The 19,204-nt window shown below is 45.0% G+C and overlaps 1 protein-coding gene and 1 pseudogene across 1 annotated transcript in view; both read right to left on the bottom strand.

Annotated features, from left to right (window-relative positions):
• Positions 1-19,204, bottom strand: part of CLMP (CXADR like membrane protein) — a 116,339-nt gene that overhangs the window by 55,504 nt on the left and 41,631 nt on the right. The window lies entirely within an intron of this gene.
• Positions 4,469-5,759, bottom strand: LOC115838577 (annotated as a pseudogene).

Here is a 19,204-nt window from a genome sequence, read left to right as displayed (position 1 = left end):
TTGTTTTCCTTCCCCAAATGGAATTCTTTTTTCGTTTTTCTTTTCTTTTTTGAGACAGAGTCTCACTCTGTCACCCAGGCTGGAGTGCGGTGGCACTATCTCAGCTTGCTGCAACCCCTGCCTCCCGGGTTCAAATGATTCTCCTGCCTCAGCCTCCCAAGTAGCTGGGATTACAGGTGTGCACCACCATGCCAGGCTAATTTTTGTATTTTTAGTAAAGACAGGGGTTCACCATGTTGGCCAGGCTGGTCTTGAACTCCTGACCTCAAGTGATCCACCCACCTTGGGCTCTTAAAGTGCTGGGATTACAGGCGTGAGCCACTGTGCCCAGCCAGAGTTCAAAAATAATATCTGTCATTCCGAAATAGTATTTAGGTGATCATTTTTCTTTCCCCCCAAATAGTATGACTGTTTAGTTTTAGATCTTTTTCTCATCCCTCAAATATAAAGAGCCTAGAAATTTCTCTTGCTCCATCAGTTCCACTGAGAAATATTTCCTGGTAGCCACAAAGATTAGAAAAAAATACAGAAAAAAAAGAAAAAATATAGAAAGAATATTTTGACAAAGAAATATTTTGACTCTTGGAGGGAATTTCTAACTCTTCTTACTTTAATTTTATATATTTAAGATTAGAAGCAAAACAAAACAAACAAACGAACAATAACCAAAAATAAGCCCCAAACTAACCTTTTCCAAACTCTTAAATACTGGGTTTCAAAACACAGTGTGGAAGATGGTTACTTGAGTGGGTTTGGGTCACATTCAGGTCCTGACTCTGCCCTTAATCTATCCTTCCTTCTTTTTTCTTTTCTTTTCTTTTTTTTTTTTGAAATGGAGTTTCGCTCTTGTTGCCCAGGCTGGAGTGCAATGGTGTGATCTCGGTTCACTGCAACCCGTCTCCCGGGTTTGAGTGATTCTCCTGCCTCAGCCTCCCGAGTAGCTGGGATTACAGGTATGCACCACCATGCCTGGCTAATTTTTGTATTTTTAGTAGAGATGTGGTTTCACCATGTTGGCCAGGCTGGTTTTGAACTCCTAACCTCAGGCAATCCACCTGCCTTAGCCTCCCAAAGTGCTGGGATTACAGGCGTGAGCCACTGCACCCGACCAAGATCCTTAATTTTTCTAAACCTACTTTTATCATCTATAAAATGAGCTATCTTTTCACATGGCTCTCATAAGGATTAAATGTAATCTTGTTTAAAGCACATTGTATAAAATCTATCTTAGCTATTATAGTAAGAAGTACGAAAGTGAAGGAAAGTAGTAATCTTTGCAGGGGGGCCTATGTGTAAGAAACCTCTCAGGAAGGAGCGGAACTGAATCAAGTGCTGAGGCAGGACCTCTGTTCCACAAATAGCATTTTTTTTCTTTTTAGCAAATTGCAGAAGGATATGATTCCTAACTTCCTGCAGGCTGATTCAGTCCCATGCCAGGGCACACGGCTGGTGAGTGGGCAGCTGTCCTATTAAGGACTCAGCAAAGGAATGATTACTTTGGGGAACTGTCAAATATGGAAAGCTATTCGGAAGGTCCACATGGAGATGGCTGTTTCCTAAATCACAGTTTCCCCAATGTTTTCTATTCCTCTGTGCTCTGAGGTGATAACTGTTTCCTTTTTCTTCTCTTATTTTTGTCTCTCTCATTTTATTTTATTTTATTCTATTTTTGAGACAGAGTCTTGCTCTGTTGCCCAGGGCTGGGGTGCAGTGGTGCAATCTTGGCTCACAGCAACCTCTGCCTCTTGGGTTCAAGTGATTCTCCTGCCTCAGCCTTCTGAGTAGCTTGGATTACAGGCGCCTGCCACCACACCCAGCTAATTTTTGTATTTTTAGTAGAGATGGGGTTTCACCATGTCGGCCAGGCTGGTCTCGAACTCCTGACCTCAAGTGATTCACCCACCTCAGCCTCCCAAAGTGCTGGGATTACAGGCGTGAGACACTGCGCCTGGCCCTGTTTTTTATTTTATTTTTATATATTTTTTGAGACAGGGTCTCACTCTGTGGCCCAGGCTGGAGGGCAGTGGTGTGATCTCCACTCACTGCAACCTCCACCTCCCAGGCTCAAGTGATTCTCCCACCTCAGCCTCGCAAGTAGGCGTGCACCACCACGCCTAGCTAATTTTTGTATTTTTTGGTAGAGGCAGGGTTTCACCATGTTGGCCAGGCTGGTCTCAAATTACTGACCTCAAGCGATCCACCTGCCTCAGTCTCCCAAAGGCTGGGGTTATAGGGATGTGTCACTGTGCCTGGCCTCTGAGATTATAACTGTCCACCACGGAATTCTAGAGTTGTTGGGATGACCTGGAGATATGTTCAGGGAAAGATGGGAAGTTTGCAATGACATCAGTATAGAATCCACAGGCTGTAATGACTGGAAATGAGGCTGGAAAGGGGTAATGGAGCAAAATCAGAAGTTCACATGAACACAGACTCCTTGACCGGGCTCTAGTCAAGCTCCTCTGGGTCCTCCTTTTGACTAGGCCCAACCTTTGGCTCTGTCTAGGTCTGCTTACTCCAGTTTTATCAAGAATCCTACTGAGAGAGTTTAGTGGAATCCTCCTCTCGGTCTGACCACGGTCAACATCTTCTTACCCTTGCTTCCTTTCCGCAGAAATCTTGCTAAGTCAGTTTAGCAAAGGGTTACCCTACTTCCTAGTGATTTTCCATCCATTGATTCCCCTACCTTGTTTCTTGGCTATAAATCTCCTCTTTCCCTTATTGTCCCTGGATTTGAGCCCCATCTCTAGCCCATACTACAAAACCCCATTGTAGTAGCCACTACTATGATGGGGTTCAGAACATCCTACCCCAAAATACGACACGTTGGCATATTGAGTATTTTAAGCCGAAGAAATCTGAGAAACAGCAGGTGCAGGAAGGACTGTCTGACCTTCCCCTCAAGAAGGTCATAAGCCCCTGATATGAGAGGCAACCTCCCTATGCCCAGAGGAAGGAGTGTCCTTGTCTGTGAAGACAGGAGCACTGAGACGACTCTGAGTGGGCAGGCCTTGCTGGCTCCCCCAGCTTATTACCCTTAGATCATACCCTTTTCCCATGATTTTTTACTCTTCATCAAACCTAGTAAAAACCTATCTATTTTTCTGGGGCTTCATTTCCTTATGAAGGCTCTCATGTCACATAAGACTTATATTAAATAAATTTGTAGGCAGTGGCTCATGTCTATAATCCCAGCACTTTGGGAGGCCAAGGTGGGCAGATCACTTGAGGCCAGGAGTTCAAGACCAGCCTGGCCAACACGGTGAAACACTGTCTCTACTAAAAATACAAAAATTGGCCAGGCGTGGTGGCACACAACTGTAATCCCAGCTACTCGGGAGGCTGAGGCACGAGAATCACTGGAACCTGGGAGGGGGAGGTTGCAGTGAGCCAAGATCTCGCCACTGCACTCCAGCCTGGGCGACAGTGAGACTCTGTCTTAAAAAAAAAAGGATGCTTTTCTCTTATTAATCTGTCTTTTGTTACAGAGCCCCAGCAAAGGACCAAAAAGGGTAGAAGGAAAAGATTTTTTCTCTCTCCTACACTCCCCTTGAATAGTGTATTTCTTACCATCTTTAACAAGTATTATGATTCATTTTTTCTTTCACAATAGCATACTAAGAAGATTAAAATTTGTCCCTGGTGCTTAGGCAAAGGGGAGCCACTGGGGTTTTTAAGCAAGGGCATTTCATGTTCATATTTGCACTCTAGACTGGGTGCGGTGGCTCACACCTGTAATCCCAGCACTTTGGGAGGCTGAGGCACGGGTGGGGGGTCACGTGAGGTCAGGAGTTCGAGACCAGCCTGACCAACATGGTGAAACCCCATTTCTACTAAAAATACAAAAAAGTAGCCCAGCATGGTGGTGCATGCTTGTAGTCCCAGCTACTCAGGAGGCTGAGGCACAAGAATCGCTTGAACCCAGGAGGTGGAGGTTACAGTGAACTGAGATTGTGCCACTGCACTCCAGCCTGGGCAACAGAGTGAGACTCTGTCTCAAAAAAAAAAAAAAAAATTGCTCTCTAGCACGTGAGCTTGTCAGTGTGCCAGCACACCGTCAGGAGAGTGCTTGCCTTCATGGATACCAGCTGTCAGAAATCCAAGAGCAGCGATAAACAAATTGACTGGTTTTGAAAATTTTTTTCCTTATTTACTTCAAGAACAACAAAATAGGCTGGGCGTGGTGGCTCATGCCTGTAATCCCAGCACTTTGGGAGGCCGAGGCAGGTGGACCACCTGAGGTCAGGAGTTCGAGACCAGCCTGGCCAACATGGTGAAACCCCGTCTCTACTAAAAATACAAAAATTAGCCGGGCATGGTGGGGGGCGCCTGTAATCCCAGCTACTTGTGAGGCTGAGGCAGCAGAATGGCTTGAACCCAGGAGGCAGAGGTTGCAGTGAGCCGAGATCATGCCATTGCACTCCAGCCTGGGTGATAGAACAAGACTCCGTCTCAAAAAAAAAAAAAAAAACCTGAGAAAATTGTCAAATATCTTTGCAGTGTTTGTGCTGTTCTCAAAAGTTAAAAAAAAGAAGGTGGGGGGAGGGAACCCTGATGTATAGAGCCTATATACCATATGTATATGCATATATGGTCAAAGCTAAGGACTGACAATGTCCCAAGAGAGAACAGTGAAAAAAAAAAGTCCTGAATGAGGTGTCTGTCATAGATATTTCAGGAGTCCAGGCTAGGAATTGGGTTGATTAAGGTAAGATGATTGCCTGTAGGTTTGCATTTCCACTGTAGTATTTCTATTTTTTTCACAATTTAGAACATTTTATTTACATAAAAAGAATAATATTTCACTAGGCAATAAATCCAGCATATTTCTTTTCTCTCCATATCTACATCCAATGGTGATATTTTATAGGCTAATTTCTAAACAGACGCAAATTTTTGCAAAAATGATGAAAGCCATGTTTTGCTCAGGAATACTATCGTCGCAGATACTAGCTTGCCTGGCTTCAGATGGCAAAATGCTAAGTTGTGAATTCAGTATTTTCCAGCTAGTTGTTTCTCCTTGCCCTGCAGACTGGCAGCATGTACTGTTGAGAGACCCCTTATTGCTGCCACTTCTCTTCTCATAGTTGAATCCACTGTAAGAGAATATTCACGTCCTTAAGATGCAAGTTCGAGCAAAAAGCCTCCTACAAATCCACCGGATATCACAATGTGCTGCTTGATAAATTCTATTGCTTCTTCAATTAAATTGCTAATTTCAGGTGCTGCTTTGTTCGCTCGTTTCTTCATCTGCCTTTTTGCTTTGTTTACATCTTTTTCAACTCTCTTCCAGTTAATCTGCACATAGCCACTATGACTAGCAATCTGACGGCAAGAAAGTCACCACCTACTGCAGTTGCTGCAAGTTTTCAAACTTTCTGGAACAAAAATGCTGCAAACCAGCCAGGAACGCCACCCATTACAATCTGGGTCGCTACTGCGTATTTTTCCACCATAGATCCCAAACTGTGGCCAAACACTGGATTCCACCACTGGTGTCTTTGTGCATACTCAGTTAAATCCAACACTTCGTAAGAGTCGTCATCACTTTCATATTCTTGGGGAGCGGGGTTCAGGTCGCCATGATACCGCTGGTGGCCAGTTCTAGGGTGGTCCCCCCCGCCCCGCCCTCCTCTCCCTGGCGCTTTAAAGGCCGCTCTAGGCCAAGATGGAAGTCTATGGTCTTTCCAGTGTAATATTTCATGGCTGGAACCTGGGTTATTACTTTTAAGTAATTTTTTTTTTTTGAGACTGAGTCTTGCTCTGTCGCCCAGGCTGCAGTGCAGTGGCGCCATCTTGGCTCACTGTAATCTCCGCCTCCCAGGTTCAAGCGATTCCTGCCTCAACCTCCCAAGTAGCTGGGATTACAGGTACATGCCACCACGCCTGGCTAGGTTTTGCATTTTTAGTAGAGACGGGGGTTTTACCACGTTGGCCAGGTTGGTCTCGAACTCCTGAGCTCACGGGATCTGCCTGCCTCGGCCTCCCAAGTGCTGAGATTGCAGGTGTGAGCCACGACGCCCTGTCACCTTTAATTTTGTGAAAGTTTAACTTTAGTAATTTACCATAAATGGAATCTTACTTATGGGGCTGGCTAATGGCATTTAGTTTTAGATGTGACAGGCTGCCAACATAGGCAAACAAGGTTTGTCCTCATTCCAAACTGGGTACGTAAACCTCCCATGTCCAGTTTCCCGAGCCCCATATGTTTCCATTCCACCCTTCTCCTCTAGGAAACCAAATTAACCTTCCACAATGGAAAGAATGCTGACTTTTCCTTGCAGACCTTTCTTTTTTTTCTTTTCTTCTTCTTTTTTTTTTTGAGACGGAGTCTCGCTCTGTTGCCCAGGCTGGAGTGCAGTGGCGCGATCTCGGCTCACTGCAAGTTCCGCCTCACGGGTTCAGGCCATTCTCCTGCCTCAGCCTCCCGAGTAGCTGGGACTACAGGCGCACGCCACCACGCCCGGCTAATTTTTTGTATTTTTAGTAGAGACGGGGTAGACCTTTCTTAAAGCTCAAAAGTGGTATCAAATTCAGAGGACTCCCATTTAGAAGGAGGAAGGCGGAGATGCGGAAGGGAAAGAGGAGCAAAGGGTGGTGGAGCCGACAGGGTCCCAGAGGGGAGATGGCCATCTCCTAAGAATAAACAGTTTCACCAGAGGCCGAGCTTGGACCATCTGCTCGCTGTTTGCTTTGGACGGCGCTGGCCAAGAGATCTCAGGGTTAGGCTGTCCCCAGAGATGAGAGCTCCCCCAAGCAGGCTGCAGGCTGCCTGCAGCCTGTCGCCTGGGGCTGCCCTGATATTTCCGGAATTTTATTAAAAGGGGAAGGCTGAGCCTAAAACCTCTCTCGAAGGCGGCCACCCTGCTGGGCCCAGCTCCTCGCAAACAAAGAAGTCAGTTGGGCGCCCCGAAGCTGCTGGGCTTCTGAGTGGCGGAAGGCGCCAGGCTCGGTGATTAAAACCACATGTGCTGGAGGTTTCAAGAGCAGCGACCCAGACACCAGGGGACTGGTTGCGGCTGCTTTTTACGTCTCCTTTGTCCTTGGGGTTTCCAAAGTCAGATCCTCTAAGAGCCCTAGACCACCAGTATCCCAGCAGAAAGAGTAGTAATTTTATTTTTTTTTTTAATTTGACGAAATAGCATTTCTCCCCTCCCTCTCCCAAACCATAAAATGACCAGAAACCCACAGGGCCCGGGGCTGCCTCCCGGCGGCTTGCGAATTAAGCAGGGGCAGAAGTTCTGTCCCGGGCTTCTCCAGCTCTGTCCCTGATTCCCTCGGATGAGACAGCAAGGAGGGATGAAGTTGATTTGTGAGGGGTGAGGCAAATTCATTAAACTAGTATAAGATACACATGGACTCTTTTTAAATTTAAAACTTTAAAAAGTTACAGGACTAAGACATAAATATATTCTCATTATAAAACACATGGAAACACTGCAAGGCCTTCCTTGACCTATTCCCATCAAGCCTCCTCCCCACCCCCAAGTAATTCCTGTTATGAATTTTATGAAGAACCTTCTGGATCTTTCTCTAGTGCTTATGTGTATATATGTGTACATATAGAAATATGAAACTTTATCTTACATTTAGCAACAGCAGTATTTATGGTATGTATTGTTTGCAATTATTGCACTTTTCTGGAGGTTTTTAAAATTTTTTCCTGCTGGTTACAAAGATCTACTTTCTGATAGCAGCATATCACCAATTTGGATGTAGAGTCCAAATCTGGTAACATACTCCCTGCTCCCCCACCCCCCACCCTGCCACCATTTGGTGTGGTCTGGAGCTAAGAATAATTCTTATTTATTTATTTGAGATGAAGTCTTGCTCTGTCATCCAAGCTGGAGCGCAATGGCACGATCTCGGCTCACTGCAACCTCTGCCTCCTGGGTTCAAGCAATTTTCCTGTCTCAGCCTCCCGAGTAGCTGGGATTACAGGTGTGCACCAGCACGCCCAGCTAATTTTTTGTATTTTTAGTAGAGACAGGGTTTCACTATGTTGGCCAGGCTGGCCTCGAACTCCTGACCTAAGGTGATCCACTCGCCAGGGCCCCCCAAAGTTCTGGTATTACAAGGCGTGAGCCACTGCGCCTGGACTCTTCTAACATTTTTAAATGGGTGAAAAAAATTTAAAAAAAGGTACTGTTTTCTGACACATATGTTGTAGAAAATTTAAATTCCATATATATAAATAAATTCTACTGGAACACTGCTACACCCATTCATTTATGTATTGTGTATGGCGGCTTTCACACTACAGCAGCAGCGTTGAGTATTTGTGACTGAAATCATCTGACTTATAAAGCCTGAAATATTTACTCTCTGGTCCTTTGCAGAAAAGCTTTACAAACCTCTGAGCTACAGGAATAGTTTTCAACTCAATAGGAGGTTCCTATTGAGTTGAAAACTATTCCTGTAGCTCAGAGGTTTGTATGTGAGATGTGCAAAAGGTTATTGGGCTGTCAGATGTCAAAAATAAAACAGAAGAAACAGGACTGGCCAGTGAGTTAGGGGCCTGCGTTCTGCAGCTGGTTCTGCTATTTAGAAACCTGGGTGGCCTTCAGCAATCAATTCTGTCTCTTTAGGGCTCAGTTTCCACATCTGCAATACAAAGGAGTTGGGCTGGATCTCTAAGCTTTGGTGGTAACATTTTAAGATTCTAAAATGGATGGTAGAAGGGCCAGGTGCTGTGGCTCATGCCTGTAATCCCAGCACTTTGGGAGGCTGAAGCAGGTGGATCACAAGGTCAGGAGTTAGAGACCAGCCTGCCCAACATGGTGAAATCTCATCTCTACTAAAAATTAGCTGGGCATGGTGGTGCACACCTGTAGTTCCAGCTACTCGGGAGGCTGAGGCAGAAGAATTGTTTGAACCTGGCAGGTGGAGGTTGCAGTGAGCTGAGATTGCGCTACTGCACTCCAGCCTGGGCAACAGAGCCAGACGCTGTCTCAAAATAAAATAAAATAAATAAAATAAAATAAAATAAAATGGATGGTAGGGAAGTACATAATAGATGCTGTCTGTCTGATGGCGATAAAAGGGTATTCAACTGGCTGTCCCCCAATTCATGTAAGTGTAAATAGTTCGGCCATTAAGATTCAGAATAGGCACTGACTCAATGGTTGGAATATTATGGTTTGTTGTTTAGACGTGTGAAGTACAGGAATAACTGCTAGAATGAGAATGGAGAATACAAGGGCCAGTACGCCTCCTAGTTTGTTAGGGATGGATCGTAAGATTGCATAGGCATACAGGAAGTACCACTCTGGCCTGATGTGGGATGGGGCGTTGAGGGGGTTGGCTAAAGCGCAGTTATCTGGGTCGCTCAGGAGGTCAGGTGAAAATAGTAGTAGGGTTACTAGGAGGAGGAGGAGAAAAATTAAATCTAAAATATCTTTGGTTGTATAGTAGGGGTGAAAGGTAATTTTGTCAGGGTCTGAAGAAACCCCTGAAAGGTTATTAGATCTTGTTTCATGCAGGAATAAAAGGTGAACAGGAATGAAAGGTGAAATGTAAAAGGGATTCTTATATTTGTTGCTAATGGAGATCAGTAAGTCAGAAGATAAGTTATCATTAGTTGGTGGAGGGAATCTTCCTCCAGATTACAATGTGGGGTGATGTCCTGGTGTTTCTATTGTTCTTCCACCTGCCTCCATCTTATACCTCCCCTCTACCCCCCAACCCTCACAATCCCACACACAACCTTTGCCCAAAGCTTTCCTCTCTTCCTCTCTGCCAACTCTAGGCCAGGGATCCTCAATCTCAGCACTACTGACTTTTCTGGCCAGGTAATTCCTTGCTGTGGGAGCGTTTCGTGCATTGTGGGATGTATAGCAGCATCCAGTGTACAGTGGCCTCTATTCCCTACATGCTAGTTGCACCTATCCATACCCCCGATATGATTTAGATTTTTTGTAGCTCAGAGGTTTGTATGTGAGATGTTCAAAAGGTTATTGGGCTGTCAGATGTCAAAAATAGAACAAATCTCATGCTGAAATATGACCTCTAATGTTGGAGGTGGGCTACTGGGAGATGTTTGGGTCTTGGGGGTGGATCCCTCATGAACATCTTGGTTCCCTCCGTATGGTAGTGAGTTCTGGATCGTCCGTTAATTAATGTGAGAGTGAGTTATTTAAAGGAGCCTGGCATCCCTCACCTCTTGCTCCCTCTTTTGCCATGTGATATGTGGGCTCCCCCTTTGCCTTCCACCATGATTGCAAGCTTCCCGAGGCCCTCATTAGAAGCAGATGCCTAGCACTGTGCTTCATGTACAGCCCAGAGCCATGAGCCAATAAACATCTTTTCTTTGTACATTATCCAATCTCAGGCATTCCTTTTTTTTTTTTTTTTGAGACGGAGTCTCACTCTGTTGCTCAGGCTGGAGTGCAGTGGCGCCATCTCGGCTCACTACAAGCTCCGCCTCCTGGGTTCACGCCATTCTCCTGCCTCAGCCTCCAGAGTAGCTGGGACTACAGGCGCCCGCCACCTCGCCCGGCTAATTTTTTGTGTTTTTAGTAGAGACCGGGTTTCACCATTTTAGCCAGTTTGGTCTCAATCTCCTGACCTCGTGATCTGCCCGCCTGGGCCTCCCAAAGTGCTGGGATTACAGGCGTGAGCCACCGCACCCGGCCAGGCATTCCTTTATAGCAATGCAAAATAGACTAACACAACCCTTCCTCCTTCCTTGTGTTGTGACAATCAAAAATGTTTTCAGATATTGTCAAATGTTTCCTGGGAAACAAAATTGGCCTCACCTGAGAACCACTGCTCTAAACCTAGGTCTCTTTCTAAGCCCAAATCAAGTTATCTGATTCTGGTTCAGAATGGGCTCCACTATCTGTGAAATGCTAAGGTGTTTAGTGTATATAGTAACTTTTTACTTAACTACATAAACTTAATTAATTTATTATTTTTAATAATGTTTATGAAGTGGCTTATATTGTCTTGCATTCATCACTTGCAGTGTGCATATCTTACCCCCCAAAACATAGTGAACGTTTTATAACTCCTTTGCTTTTGTATGAGAAAATTTCATTCAAAATTTCTCCTCTCCACTGTGGCCCCAGCAGATGGGCTACAATCTCTGGTAGAGCCAGAAATAATTAAATTGAGCTAACCAAAATTTCCTTTTTTTTTTTGGACAGGGACTCGCTTTGTCCCCCAGGCTGGAGTACAGTGGTGTGAGCACGGCCCACTGGACCCTCGACCTCCTAGGGTCAAGCGATCCTTCTGTCTCAGCCTCCTGAGTAGCTGAGAATACAGGTGCATGCCACTATACCTGGCTAATTTTTGTACTTTTTGTAGAAATGGAGTTTTGCCATATTGCCCAGGTTGGTTTCAAACTTCTGAGCTCAAGCAATTCCTCCTGCCTCAGCATCCCAAAGTGCTGGGATTACAGGCATAAGTCACTGCGCCTGGCTGATCTAGCCAAAATTCTTCAAGTTTGACCTTGATTCTACATGTTGGGGATGGGGTAGCAGAGGCATTAGGAGATCCGATTGTCCAGGCACTGCTTTCAGATATACCACTAGGGGCTTGTTGTTGAAATGCAAGTCGCTGAAATGCAAGTTGTTGAAGCTGTTGAAATGTGAGCCTAAGATCAGGGTGGTTTCCCTGCATACATATATATATACACATACATATAAAGAGCGTATACCTAATAGCATGGTTGTGAGAACTGAATGAGATTACCCATGCAAAGTGTCTAGTGCTTGGCACACTCAATAAATATTGGTTCTTATTATTTCCTTATTCCTTACATATTAAGCACCTGCTGTTTTGGGAAAACAGATGCATCAGACACAACTCTGCTCTTCGATCACAATCTTGGTGGGGAGTTAGATGTGCAGACCCACCTACAAGTAGAGGTTGGCCTACTCCTCAGCTCTGTGACATATCCTCATTCTTAAAATTCTGGCCTCAGCCTGCATGACACCCTCTTCTCTAGAATTTCCTCCTTCCTGCTCCCTGCCATTGGTTCTTCTTCCACGGGTGTGTGTTGTGAACATTGGTTCTGACTTCAGCTCTCTTTCTTCTCTCCTCCCCAGTTCCCCTGGTATCATTGTCACTCCCAGGCCTGTGCACACCTAGATGCTAATATCTTCCAAATCTACCACCAGACCTCCTCCCCAAAGACCAGTATAGTCAGACAAGGTGGCTTCCCTTAGAGCGGGGCTGTGCCTCCTGCATCACTTATCGGATTGAATGGGGCTACTCCCTACTTACCAAGAACCAGTGAGTCATGTTTGATCCCTCGCTCTTCCTTTGCTTTACATTCAGCCAGCCCTGGTTCTACATGTTCGAGCTCCTGAATACCTTTGACTCTGACCTTTCTCTATCCCTGTTAACCTGCTTAATGCAAACTCTCACATCTTTGTGTAAAACGGACTCTTTGCCTTCAGTTTTATGTTTTCCAGTGCATTCACTATGTTTTCTAAAAATGTCATTTTTTTCAAGTTCAACTTCAAATTTAGTGTGGTAGAAAGACCCTTGGAAATATGACTTTGCTTGGCTCTCCAACCTCATCCCGTGTAGCTGTTCCATTGCCATGCTCTGTTCCAGCTACACTGAGCTGCCTCCCATTCTGTACATGAACCGTCACACAATTATCTTTGCATTCACTATTTTCTTCACCTGGAGAAACCTGTCCTACTCTTTTATCCTGCCTGTGGCCCCATTGTCTTCCTTTCACTGGCCCCATAAGACTCAGAGGTCACATCCTCCAATGACCCTTTCTTTTTTTTTTTTTTTTTTTTTTTTGAGATGGAGTCTCGCTCTGTCACCCAGGCTGGAGTGCAGTGGTGCGATCTCGGCTCACTGCAAGCTTCGCCTCCCGGGTTCACGCCATTCTCCTGCCTCAGCCTCTCCGAGTAGCTGGGATTACAGGTGCCCGCCACCACGCCCGGCTAATTTTTTTGTATTTTTAGTACAGACGGGGTTTCACCGTTGTCTCAATCTCCTGACCTCGTGATCCGCCCGCCTCGGCCTCCCAAAGTGCTGGGATTACAAGCGTGAGCCACCGCGCCCGGCCGACCCTTTCTTTTTTAAAAAATTAAAAAGATAGTTTTTTCTTTACAGATGGGGTCTCACTGTGTTGCCCAGATTGGTCTTGAACACCTGGGCTCAAGTGATCCTCCTGCCTCAGCCTCCCAAAGTGCTAGGATTACAGGTGTGAGCCACCATGCCCAGCAGTGAGCCTTTCTTGACTGCCCCTACTCTGGATTCCCATAGCACACCTGCAACCCACACTGTGTATTGTGATGCCTCTCCCACTAGAATGTCAGTGCCTGCAGGGTCAGGACCATGTCCTTGACTGCATCTTCAGCATTTTGTGCAGTGCTGGGTACAGAGTAGGCAGTCAGGAAACAGTTGTTGAAGAAACGAATGGAGGGAGATAATGAAACTTGCTTTAGTGTTAAAGACACTGACTTTTTTTTTTTTTTTTTTTTTTGAGACAGGGTCTTGTTCTGTTGCCCAGGCTGGATCAGTGGTGTGATCATGGCTTGAACTGCTGACCTCAAGAGACCCTCCCACCTTGGCCTCCCAAAGTGCTGGAATGATAGGCATGAGCCACCGTGCATGGCTTAGACACTGACTTTGGAGCCAGACTGTGTAAATTCACATCTTGGTTCTGCAGCTTACCCAGATGCAAGTTACTTGATCTTTCCATACCTGAATACCCCCATCTATAAAATAGGATGCTAATAGTACATAACCTCATGAGTTAGTGGTGAGAATTAAGTAAATTAACATGTGTAGGGCACATAGAATAGTACCTGGCATGTTTTAAGTGCTATGTAAGTGTAGCTGTTATGTTTAGGGCTGCAGGGCTTTTAAGTGGCTTTCAAAGCTGGCATTTAGTCCAGGTCTTTCTGACCTCAAAGCTTATGCTGTTTTCACTATGCCCTGCTGTCACAGATTTGTCTGAACTCTGCACAAGGGCATTTGGATGGAATCTGAAGAAGAAGGGGAGAAGAGCATCAGTGGTCCGCAGTTCTGGCAGCATAGAGCTTAGCATGCAAGAATGTACCTGCCCATGGCAAGAGAATGAGGAGAAAATCCAACCCCATGAACAGCAATAGCCTAAATTTACATGTCCACAAAATAAGTTGGTTCCCGTTCTATTTTTCTTCTGTCTCATACTAGTCACAGATCATCTCTTGACTTAGATTAGCAGATGGGAAGGGTATTGGATGCCTAAGATTGTTTCCTTGGACAGTGGGAATCTTTACCTGCAGACTTCAGACCTTCTAAGAGATGAACAGATTTTCCCTTGAAGAACTTCAAGTCTGAATGCCAACCCCCCTAAACTTCTGCCCTCATCTCCTAGAAGCCTCATCTGTACCTGCCTGACATTTAAAGTGAGAAGCTAGTCAATTGCGTGCATGGCCCAGGTTCCAGTCATTACTAAGAAATATATATTTGCAACACTTCTCCGCCAACTTACTTCCTCTGTTATATTTCATAAAGACTGAGGTCTAGGGTGTGTCTAACGCCTCAGCTTCTAGAAACATCAGCCTCTTTTAGAGGAGCACATTGAATGCTACTTCTACCCTGTCATGGGTATATCCTAACAGAGCATTCAGTCATTCCTTTTCAAGACAGGAATTAGAATCTGTTTTCTGTTTAGTCAAACCATGGGCTCAGGAAAGGAGAGATGGGCTGGGATGTGGTGAGGGGTGGGCAAAATATCAAAGGCCCTGAATTTTCAGGAAGTGGGTGTCTAAATTACCACCAGAGGAGATGGCTGTAAAGTACATGCCACATGTTCATCTGCAGAGCCCACAGAGCCATGCTAAGAAAGTGTTTACCGAATCTAGGAAGAGGCAGGAAAGAATTCTTCCCTAGAGCCTTCGGAGGAAACACAACTCTGCTATACCTTGATTTCAGATGTCTGGCCTCCAGAACTGTGACAGGATATATTTCTGTTGTTTGAGGCCACCCAGGTTGTGGTGATTTCCTGCAGCAGCCCTGGGAAACTGATACATTTTTATATCTGAAGATCCAGGGATTTCTGGCTTTAGGCATGGTTAAATGCAGGTGCTTATACATATCATGTCATCAGAAATATACCAGTGCTACCCAGGTCGGTCCTAGCCCGAGGTCAACTTTCAATAGCAAATAAAGGTGCCAGGATGCTGTCATAGCAACCCGGAAAGGGGGTAGAAAGGGTCTAAATGGGGAAAGCCTTAAGGATGAAACCCCTAACTTGATCATTACACATTCTATGAATGTAACAAAAACTTACGTGTGCCCTATAAATGTTTAAAATATTTTACCTCAATTAGAAAGAAAGGACCTGGAAAAAAAAGAACGTGATGTTTAGCTTCCCGAATTCTTAATACTTTTCCTGCGTGCATAAGAACGGGATTTACTCAGTGTAGAAAGGGCATGGGCCATTTTCAGCACTAACCAGGAAGATATTTCTCTCCCTATGGAACACATAAATTCCTGGAAAACAGACTGTCTGTTACCTGACTTTGTAGCTGTCACAATACTTACTTATTCAAACAAACTGATTGAGGAGCCCCTGATTGCAGTTCTATCCTAGGGGAATAAAAGAATAGTAGTTCAAGTGACTCGAGGCCACCTGGACTTTTTCACAGAAACGTTACGAGGAGTACCAAGTCAGCCTGGGGTTTTGGGGTCTTTCCATCTTTTTTTCCTTCTTCTTCTTTTTTTTTTTTTTTTTTTTTGAGATGGAGTCTCGCTTCATCACTGAGGCTAGAGTGCAGTGGTGCTATCTCGGCTCACTGCAACCTCTGCCTTTTGGGTTCAAGTGAGTCTTATGCCTCAGCCTCTCGAGTAGCTGGGATTACAGGCATATGCCACCACCCCAGCACATTAGAGATGGGGTTTCGCCATGTTGTCCAGGCTGGTCTTGAACTCCTGGCCTCAAGTGATCTGCCCACCTTGGCCTCCCAAAGTGCTGGGATTACAGGCATGAGTCACTGTGCCTGGCCTGGGTCTTTCCATCTTATCTCACCATTTTTCTGATACTGCCAGACTTGTTCATTGAGCAGGTGTTTTGATGGCTCCTGCCACGTGCCAGTCAGTGATGTGAGAACGGCAGCAGGAAGGAGGACCAGCACGCTGTCCGTGAGCTTATGAGAAAGGACTCCTGGACCACTACCAGGGCAGGGCCATGGAGAGGGAACCACTGGTTTCTACCTAGAAACCTATTCTGTGGAACAAGTTATTTCAGATCATCTTTGCCATTTCCCTGGCAGTTCTCTATGATAAAGTCCACATATGGAAAAGGCTGTTACCTGAAGTGACCTGGTATTCGGTCCTGGCTTTGAGTCTCTGGATCTTAGAGAGATGTCTTTCAGGATGGATTTACCTGACAGCTCTTGGAGCTGTCCTGGGGACAGCTCCTGTAAAGCCACTGGCACTTGTCCTTAAGGTCTTAGCCTCTGCTATTTATGCTCACTCATTCACCTGCCCACTCATTCATTCATTCCAAAGGTATTTATTAAGCATCTAACTACAGAAGCATTTTGCTGTGTATCAGGTATACAAAAATGAATACAATGCTGTACTGCCACTTTTCCAGTGGAGGAACTCATACTCTAGCGGGGGAGACAATATATGAATACGTGACTACAGGGTAATTTACTAAATGCCTGTGAAAGACATGTGGGAACAGAGCTGCACCTTCTTCATGTTCCTACTTAGCAAAGGCAGGGAAGAATTTGATCAATTAATTCCTGCTGAGATATGAAGTATGATAGGAACCAAATGCATTACCCTTCCAGGAGCCTTTTTGCTTATTTCATAGCATGTTCGTTTTTAGCATGTTTACTATCCAAGCCAACATCAAGTTGTTGGTAGGGTTGGTTTCCTCTAAGGCATTTTTCTAGTTCTAGTACCACTCCCCTAATTCCAGCTTTTATCACTTCACTCCTGTTCTAATCTTGAATAGCTCCCTGCCTCCTTCCTCTTCCCTCTCCAGAGCATTCTTCACAAGCCTGTCAGATAATTTGCCTATAGCACAGTTCTGATTGCAGCCCTCGAATCTGCTGGTTAAGCAATTTAAACTCTCTTCCCCTCAATTTCCTATAATAATCATTATAGAATGATTCAAATAATGCCCTGATGCTTTCACTGAGCATTTGTAGTGATGAAAATGAGATCGTTTATGAAAAATCTTAATAATTATAAGGAGCCATACACATATATTATTACTGTTATGTTCACTGCCCAGCTAAAAAGTATTTGTGGTGGCCGGGCGTGGTGGCTCATGCCTGTAATCCCAGCACTTTGGGAGGCTGAGATGGGTGGATCGCGAGGTCAAGAGATCAATACCATCCTGGCCAACATGGTAAAACTCCGTCTGTACTAAAAATACAAAAATGTAGCTGGGCATGTTGGTGGGTGCCTGTAATTCCCGCTACTCAGGAGGCTGAGGCAGGAGAATCACTTGAACCCGGGAGGTAGAGGTTGCAGTGAGCTGAGATCATGCCACTGCACTCCAGCCTGGATGACAGAGTGAGACTCCGTCTCAAAATAAATAAATAAATAAATAAATAAATAAATAAATAATAAATAAATAAAATAAAAGCTAAGGAGAGAGGCCTTAGAGGAAACCAACCCTACCAAAAACTTGATCTCAGACTTCCAGCTTCCGGAATTGTGAGAAAATACATTTCTGTTGTTTCAGTCACCCAGTCTGTGGTACTTTGTTTTGGCACCCCCGGGGAAAAAATACACCCCTCAAGGACAGGTAACTTTTGATTTAGGTAATTTTAGCTCTATATAGGTAAATATTTGCCAAGGACTGTGCCACTTTTTCCCTTTGCATCCACATTGCCCCCTGTATCCATTCCTATTTATATCATATATGTCCCAAACATACTCAGGAGGGCCTGGTGCAGGATCTTGAGCACAGAGGTTGTGTGAGCAATATCTGGAGGGAGAGAAGGATGTTGGATAAAGTGGTTCAGCCACTGGCGGATACAAATTGCCCTCAAAGGAAGCTCATTGAGGACGTTTATTCTTTTTTCTAAAGGTTTCCTTAGGAAACAACATCTCTTGCCATGGTACACATCTGGCTGGGCGAGTACAGAGCAGTGACATTAAATGTAATTGACATTACAGCATCTCTCTGGACCACGCTGATGGAACTCCCAAGGTTTCAGGGCCTGTGTTGCAGCAAGGCTGACATTCAAGCTTGCCAGTCGTCTGGAACACTGAGCTCTTCTCCTTTCCCCCAGGCACAGAACAGCTTCCAGCGTTGGAGCAAATACAAGTTTCAGATATTTTCTCTTCAAAACGGAGAGCTCAATAGAAAACTTTTATCTCATCTTTTTCTCTGAATTTCCTTTTCTCTCTTGCCAGCTTCTCTCCTTTGCATCCTATTGCCATGACCATATTTGTCCCTAAAGATTTACCTCTTCCACCTAAAATTTTGGCCCATGTATGGAAAAGACAAAATCCTCTTTCCTTGTGCCCCTTAATAAAGCTGAGGTGGGCTGCAGCCTTCAAAAGGAACTCTACTATGAACTAAAGGGAGGGACTCCTCCAAACACACACACATAAAGAGCATACAAATTTTGTGAAGTATTGGTTTTTAAACAACAGGCTCATTTAACTTACTCATAGGCACTAATTATTTCCATTGCATAGCCGGAGGGATTCCCTTTTAATGCTTTTTAATTTTAATATTTTTTTTTTTCTCAGATGGGGACTCACTTTGTCCCCCAGGCTGGAGTGCAGTGGCATGATCTCAGCTCACTCCAGCCTTGACCTCCTGGGTTCATGTGATCCTCCCACCTCAGCCTTCTTACTAGCTGGAACTACAGGTGTGTGCCACCATGCCGCGCTTTTTTTTTTTTTTAAGAGATGGGGTTTCACCATGTTGGCCAGACTGGTCTCGAACTCTTGAGCTCAAGCGATTCACCCGCCTCAACCTCCCAAAGTGATAGGATTACAGACGTGAGCCACCTCTCCTGGCCTCCTTTTTAATTCTTAGGCTTTTCTTCCTTTGGTTCTTTTTTGTTCCCTTTTATAGAAGGTGTTGGGATTGGACACCTATCATAATGCTGACCTTCCAGCCAGTAAATGAGGTCGACGGCCCACACCAGGATGAGTATGGAGCCCTCATACTTCTCAGCTCTTGCTCTCCATGACAAGACGGAGTCAACGCCAAACCGTGCCCTCTCTCACCCCCTCCTCCATGCAGGTAGGCTCAAGGATGACT

Source organism: Nomascus leucogenys, chromosome 15 (assembly GCF_006542625.1).
Source record: "Nomascus leucogenys isolate Asia chromosome 15, Asia_NLE_v1, whole genome shotgun sequence".
Lineage (NCBI taxonomy): Eukaryota > Metazoa > Chordata > Mammalia > Primates > Hylobatidae > Nomascus > Nomascus leucogenys.
Note: the sequence above shows the minus strand (reverse complement) of the source record. Positions and strands in the feature narration are given on the sequence as shown.